This window comes from Rhododendron vialii, chromosome 7a (assembly GCF_030253575.1).
Source record: "Rhododendron vialii isolate Sample 1 chromosome 7a, ASM3025357v1".
In the NCBI taxonomy this organism is placed as follows: Eukaryota; Viridiplantae; Streptophyta; class Magnoliopsida; order Ericales; family Ericaceae; genus Rhododendron; species Rhododendron vialii.
In genome coordinates, this window is record NC_080563.1 from 31,192,531 (window position 1) to 31,200,451 (window position 7,921).

Consider the following 7,921-nt stretch of genomic DNA (forward strand, 5'->3'; position numbering starts at 1 on the left):
AAATGAACACATGAAGAGGGAGAGGAAGTAACATTGTAAGAAGACGTCAAGTTAATGTGTAACCAACCTCTTAAGTGCTATCAATTCTTTTTGGATCAGTCTATATAAAGCTTTGTAATGACTTGTGGACTTTAATTGGGACCTCTGCAAGTGGGCGGTCGGATTGATCTTCCAGGATAAGTCAAGGTGTGGGATTACCTTTTTGGTTTCAAACTTTGCAAGACCTAATGAGATTGTTTTGAACCGCTGCTCATGTTTGAGCTTTCTTTCCTTCTGTTTTGATTTCGGTTGGTATCTTGCCAACTTGTAATCACCTCTTGCCTCTTGGGTCTCGAGTGGCAATTGATCGTCTTGGGTTGGGGTGCCATCCTTTTGACGTGATGCTTACCTCTTGTCCCGTTTAATTATTGTATTCTTATACTTAATTAATAAAATCTTTTTCGCTGGTCAGACAGAAAAAAATAGTTGACCCATACACTTGAGTTATAAAAAAAAAAAAAAAAAAAAGAAGCCTTACTGGGACAGAAGAAGGCGGTGGTTAGAAAAGTTGAACATTTGATGGTTGAATGATGGGAAGAAAGAGGTTAATTATAAAGAACTAGGCGGTTCTGGGGACACCTAAAAAAAATCTAAAAAAATACCCCAAAGTTCCCGATCGAATTTCGATGATCCGAGCCGCTCAATATAATTAGAACGTGATTTTAAGGGTATCCTTTCCGATAATTTTTTTTGCCGATTTCTCTTAAGTACTATTAAAATCACATTCTGAACACATTGAGCGACTCAGATCATCAAAATTTGATCAGAAACTATAAGATTGAGATTTGAAGTGTTTTTTTAAATATTTTTTTAAATATCCCCGGAAACGTTCCGTATAAAGAAAGGATAATGAGTAACTAGAATCTCTTGCTTAATAGTGATTCTAAAATGATATATAGGGAGGCAAAAGTGAAAGTTCCCTTTAAGGAAAGTTGGGCAATTGTTTAATGTGGTTTGAAGTTTTAACTTCCCCCTTTAGGAGTGGGGATCGATCAAAGCGCACCTACATGCAAATACGGATCTATTGGCGGGCTTACGGGGCCCCGGCCTCCCCCATCTGGAAAACTCCCTAATTATTTTATTTTTAGCCGCCACCCCCCACCCTCCCCCCCAACCACGCCGCACAGCTCGTAAAACCTCACCCAGACCCATAAAACCTCACCCAGACCCAGTGCCTCATGGTTTCACAAGTTTTTGGTTAATTTTTATTAGTTGGAGGCCGGGAAAAAAAAAACTCTAGCTTGCCTAGATTTGCTATGTTCCGAAAATTTTCAATAATTAACCCACAATTGATACATCAACCCAATCACACAACGGAAAGCAAAAAAACAAAAGAATACCAAAAGACATGCGTGAAAAACCTTAATTGGGGACAGGGCCGGCCCTTGGGCAAGGCCCAAGAGGCCTGGGCCTCGGGCCTCCAAAAAAAGGTCGAAAATGGGGGCCCCTTTTAGGATTAAGTTTGTATATATAAATATAGTTAGTGGGATTTGTACAGCACAATCTGAATGGTCTAGAGGCAATTAATTCTTTCATCATTAAGTATTTGTGGTCCATGGTTCAAACCTCTGTACGTGCATTTTTAAACTTGGCCCAAACCTTTTTTTCTTGTGAATGTGAATTGGTTTCTCTTGCGTCATATTAAATTTTTTTTATTTCAAACCTTAATTATTTTTCCTTCTAACTCTACAAAAGTTTCCCTTAGTCCTACTGTTAACTTGAATTACATCAAGAAAATTAACTTTTTGAGCTTTCAAAAAAAAAAATTCGTTGGCAAGAACAATTATATATTTTTTAAACCTTTTTTTCTTGTGAATGTGAATTGGTTTCTCTCGCGTCATATTAAATTTTTTTATTTCAAACCTTAATTATTTTTCCTTCTAACTCTACAAAAGTTTCCCTTAGTCCTACTGTTAACTTGAATTACATCAAGAAAATTAATTTTTTGAGCTTTCAAAAAATTCTTTTCGTCGGCAAGAACAATTATATTTTTTTTGGAGCTTTCAAACAATACTTTTTGTTGGTAAGTATGTTATTTATTTGAGAGTACAATAGATATTTGATTAGTTTGATTACCCATTTAATCAGTAATTTTCAGTTAAATAACAGAGATGACAACCTCTTTGTCAGATATATTTCATGTGATGGGTTTACATTTTTCCACCATTATAAATTAAATCAAAAAACACGGCAAGCTATCATTGTTTAAAATTGTCCCCTTTCATAAATCAGAAAAAAGATTGTACAATTATTTTCAAAATTTCTGTACGTAATACCTCTTAAAAAAATTACAACAAAATTATAAAGGGCCCCAAAATTTGAGCCGGCCTAGGGCCCCGAAAAGTGTATGGCCGGCCCTGATTGGGGAAAAAATCACGTGAAAGAATCATGTACTAAATGTTGGGAAACTTTCTAACAGTAAAACCATGCATGCATGGTACGATTCCAAGTAGTTCTCACTCATTGTTCACGTATCCTCACCTCGAATCCTAAGACCTACTTACCAAATCTACGTTCATTGTACCTCTACATGATCGCCGAATCTTGAATCCTCAAGCCTCCAAACGAACTGTCTTTTGAACTCCACGAAAGGGCTTTACATAGAGATTGAATGTGTTGAAGTAAAAAAAAAACCCTTGAAGATGATTCTTTAATTCGCACAAGGTATTGAAAAACCTTCACTAATCTTCGAGGTGCACAAATTCTAGCCGCTAAAAGTGTTAGGAGATGAAAAATATAAGCTCTAGACTTCATTTTGGCAAAGCGCTGCCCATTAATGACCTAATGAGAGTAGTATTTATAGAGCAAATTTTTGTGTACAAAACCGCCCATTTTGCTTGAGCCGGCCAAATCCTCTTCTTCCAAAATGTCAAGAACGCACCCTTGAGGAAAACAGTTTTGCTTGAGCCAAATCCTCTTCTTAGAAAGTGTAAAAAATACACCCGTTTCACAAAAGAGCAAATGAGATTCATTTCCACACAACTACTGCACGCACAACTACCGCACTCAAAAAAAAAAAAATTATACACCCAAATGAGATTCATTTCCACAACTTAGTATAGAACGCTCTAGAAATTAATTAAATAAACGTACAACTCGATAATAAAGAATACATGCAAATGTGAGTTTCGGGCATGAAAGTTTCAACCAAAAAAGAGCTCGATCGGCCTATGGATCTTACAGAGGCATTTAATAACTCAATTCAAAATTGGCTCTCTCATACTTCCTCCGTCCCCATTTGTTTATTCATTTTTTATATTCGTTCCATTTTTCAATTTTCAATGTATATTATTTTTCTTAATTTTGAAAACTTTATATAATCGAATTCATTGAGAACTTTAAACAAAATCCATATTGCATATCTAATGAGATTTATATTGAAAGATTTAAATAAATTGGGACGGCCTATCAAAAATAAATAAATTGGGACAGAGGAAGTATGTGATATCTTTGTTTCGTCTCTGCTACATGCCTAACCCAACAACAATAATGTTATGGTGAATATATTTACACAATGTTTTATGTATTATTTGAGACGACTGTCATTTTGTATGTAAATCTCGAGAAATGCTACAATACACACTTTTATTTAGACTTATACAGTGCATTCTCCTCCTTAAGGATGGGAAGAAATTTTTAAGTGTTTATAGTGAAACCTAATTATAACAAGTATATCTTGCTTAATAATTCAAGATGTGAGGCAAAAGTAAATGAAATTCCCTTGGGAAGTGGGTAATTGTTTAATGTGGTTTGAACTTTCTTCCCCTTTAGGAGTGGGGATCGATTAGGGGGAGCTTACGTACATGTTGATTCCCCATGTCCTTCATTAGAAAACTAATTTGTTCAATGGCATCTACCTACATGCCTCACTTACTTACCAAAAAAAAAGCTACATGCCTCACCCAACGACAATAGTGCTATGTGAAGATATTTACGCAACGGATTACGTAGTATTCTTTCAATCTTTTTTGCCAATATTGTATATGTCGACCGTAGTTCTGAACGCCAAATGCCTTTGAAGAGGCTCGAACTCTGGCTTCCCTTGTGGAAAGACCAGGAGATAACCATTGGGCTACAAGTCCGTTGGTACGTATTATTCGAGGTGACATCATTTTGTATGTAAATCTCGAAATATTCATAACATTGTTAAAAAAATTCTAACACTAGGACCAAAACTCATAACACAAAATTAATGTAATGAATTCAAGGTTGATATTATGAAAGGTGTTTGCATGAGAATTTATTGGCCCAATCAAAGAATGGCAAGTGGCCATTCATGTTGGACAAAACAGAGTATGCATAGATTGAAATGCATGGAATCACACAATTTAAAGAATGATGACATTTTGATTAACTTAATGTCTTTTTATAGGTAATGACAATCGTTGCCAGATGTCACTTAAATAGTAGCTCAGAATATGAGCAATTCAAAGCTCAAAGTTGCGAATCGTATATTCAAACAAGAAGGGGTTACACCAAGTTGACACAGTCAAAGGAGTTGAGATCTAAGCATGTAATTGCCCATTTCCAACACAATGCAGTTAAGGGCAAGTGGGGTGATGAATTAATTGAATCACCACGGATAACTATAAGCAGGAATCATGAAAGGAAAGTTTGAATTTAAAGTTGAGGTGTCTTCGAAGGCAGCTAAGCGGGAAAATGAAAGCCGGGAAGAAAACTCAAGAGTTTGCCTATAAATAAAAGAAATGAAAGAAGGAAAAACCCCAGACAAATCATCAAACAAACCCCACAATCGCCTGATTAAGTTTGGCTTTTATAAGTTAAATTTGAAAAGGATGCTTACAAGCATTTCCTGGCACGCTCGCACACAATCATATTTCTGAAGTAAGCCAAAAATCCCAACCAAACAGAAGGTCTCCGTAAATTATATGTATTTTTATTCAAAGTATTATGAATTTAATTCTTGATTCATATTATGTACTTTTGGTGTAGTTACGGATAGTTCTGTACCGCAAAATAAAAGATTTATATTAGTGATCATTCGTACGAATTTAATAGTTGGTTACTAATTTTATGACTCCGGTCTTGTATATGCATATAGTATGGTTGGACATGCATGTCACCAAGTGTTTGGCTCATTTTTTACGGTTTCTTATGGTATTCATTGCGTATTATATGGTTCTTCGCGGATAAGTGTGTACCAATAATTCATGATATTTTAATGCGTACGAAGTGGTACACATCAAAATATCATGAATTACTTTCACTCGTTACGAAAATATATATTTCGTTGCATGTATTCATGAATTATATTAGTTAAATTACATAAAGTATAATCAAAGTATTACAAGTTAGAGGCTTCTGCATCAAATGTAACCACAATAACAGTGCACAATACGCGGTCGATATCGATAAGCATCACCAATGAGGCACTCATTACGAGGGGTTGGTTCAGTACTTGAAAACTTAGACTTGGTTGGACAAAAGCCAACGTTGAAGTCTCCATAGCACATAAGCACCTTATTGAGACTTATCATGCTACTAACACCACCCATATGCACGCGGTGAGACTTTAGCTTTGATCCTCACATAAGAGCATTCCCAGTGGAATAAGCAAAATAAAAATTTGTTAAAGTTAACAGCGTTAGAACAAAAAAATGCTCACATTGGAATAATCAAACCTATCAACCTCTTAACAACTCATTAAATTTTGGCTTTTCAATAATCAAAGCTAGTAATATTTTGTCAATAACCAAATTTTATCTCTCAATTAAGTACACCAACATTATACAAAAACCTTCTCTCTTCCATTCTCTCTCTCTCAACAATGTTTTCAAAAAATAATTTTAAAAAACTATAACTTTCAGATTTTTTTTTAAAAACTTTATTTTTTACAAAAAATATTTTTTTCAAAAATTTTAAAAACTATAAGTAAATAAAGTGTGTTTTTCAAAAATCTGTTTTTGAAATTTCAAAACTCTTTTATAGAAAATTGTTTTTTACACAAAATATGTTTTTAAAAAACTGTATTTATAGTTTTTAAAATTTTAAAACTATTTGTGTAAATATAATTCTTCAAAATTTCTCAAAATTGTATTTACAGTTTTTAAGTGAACAAAGTGTGTATTTTGAAAAACTGTTTTTTATTTCGAAAAACTAATTTTTTTTAACTGTTTCTAACATATAAAGAGTTTTTTTTTCTTTCAAAAATCGCTTTTTCAAAAAATATGCGTGAAATGAAGGAAAAAAGTTTGGAGGGCACATTAATTTTGATTATGGGCAAAAAATAACCAATGTGTGATTTGACATTGCTAACTTTAACAACATCTAAATCGATAATCAAAAGTTGATGTGGCATATTTTGATTATTCATATTTGCTTATTTCACTGCTGATGCTCTAAGTGCAATAGCATCCCAACAAACTACAAATAGTTGTGTGGTGTGACGAAGTGGTACTCCGTCACGGGTATATACCTCACTTCCATAAGCATCTTCAAGCTAGTCCGGAGCGCCTTTGGTCTTTCTCTTCTGGTTGCCATAATGGTAGCATGTTCTCATACTACTTTCGGCAATTTTGACTCAAGATGGGCAACATGATGTTAAGCTCCCAAAGAACCACGTTGCATTCCCCAAGAATACCCCAACCACATAAATATCTTTAATATTCTTCTGCCTTTTCTTTCTAAATTTTGTATTAAAACTTCTAAACAATAAAATACAATGGTTTGTTGGCAATACCCCAACCACATAATATCTTTAATCTTCTTCTGCCTTTTTCTTTCTAAATTTTGTATTGAAACTTCTAAACAATACTCCCTCCGTCCCGATTTGTTTGTCCATATTTGGGACCTCTTACAAAATTGTCTATATTTTTCAATTTATAATATTTTTGATATGTAATATAGATTTTGTTTAATAGATCTCATTAGATCTAAAATATATATGACGTTTTTGAAATATGTAAAACATTTTAAATTGTGAGATATAAATAATTTTTTAAGAGGCACGTATGTCGAAATTGAACAAACAAACTGGGACGGAAGGAGTAAAATACAAAGGGGTTTTCATAAACATAATTTGTTAGCAACAGTAGTGTCTGTAGTAAGTGGCGAACCCATAAATTCTATACAGAGGGGCACCTTTTTATCAAGAGTTCTAAAGGGAGAGGAGAGGGAAGTCGTTGACGTTTGATCTGGGCTTCTTTTTCCAATCTCCAGCGATCGGAATGGCGTGCGGTGGGGATGCTGATGGTAGCATCTGTGGGGAAGAAAACAATCGTTCTCTAGAGAGAGAAATAGAAATAGTTGGGATGGGCTTTGGACTTAAGCTGATTCATATGGATGACATTCTTTTAATTAACCAAAAGGGCCCAGCCCCAAACCAAACCCAAACCACCCCCCCCAACGAAAAAACAATAAATAAAATTTTTGAGTAGCCTTCTTAAAAATAAAATAAAATAACACGACTGTAGCTGATAAAATTCCAGAGAACACGTGACCCGCTAGGCCTTCCTTCCCTTCGCCCTTGCGTGTAGTTGTTCTTACTTCTTACACTATTAAGTTTATGATCATGTGACTAGACAAGATTTAAAAAATATATATATATATCGAAAAAGGATTAATTACTTAAATGGTTCATGTAGTTTGATTTTTGTATCACTTTAGTCCTTGCTCTTTCAATTGACTTGATTTTAACCATGTAGTTGCGATTTTCTGCCAATTAAGAATAATAGATACAGTAACTTCCGTTAGCTCCCACTAAGAGAATCCATTGAACAAATTACATTTGACACCCTATATAGTTTTGGTTTGGTGCAAATTGACCTATTGTCATTTAGAAATTACTAGCACACGAGCCCATGTAATTTATGAACTAAAGTGTTTGCTTACATGCGTTAATGATAAATGTAAAAAGACCATA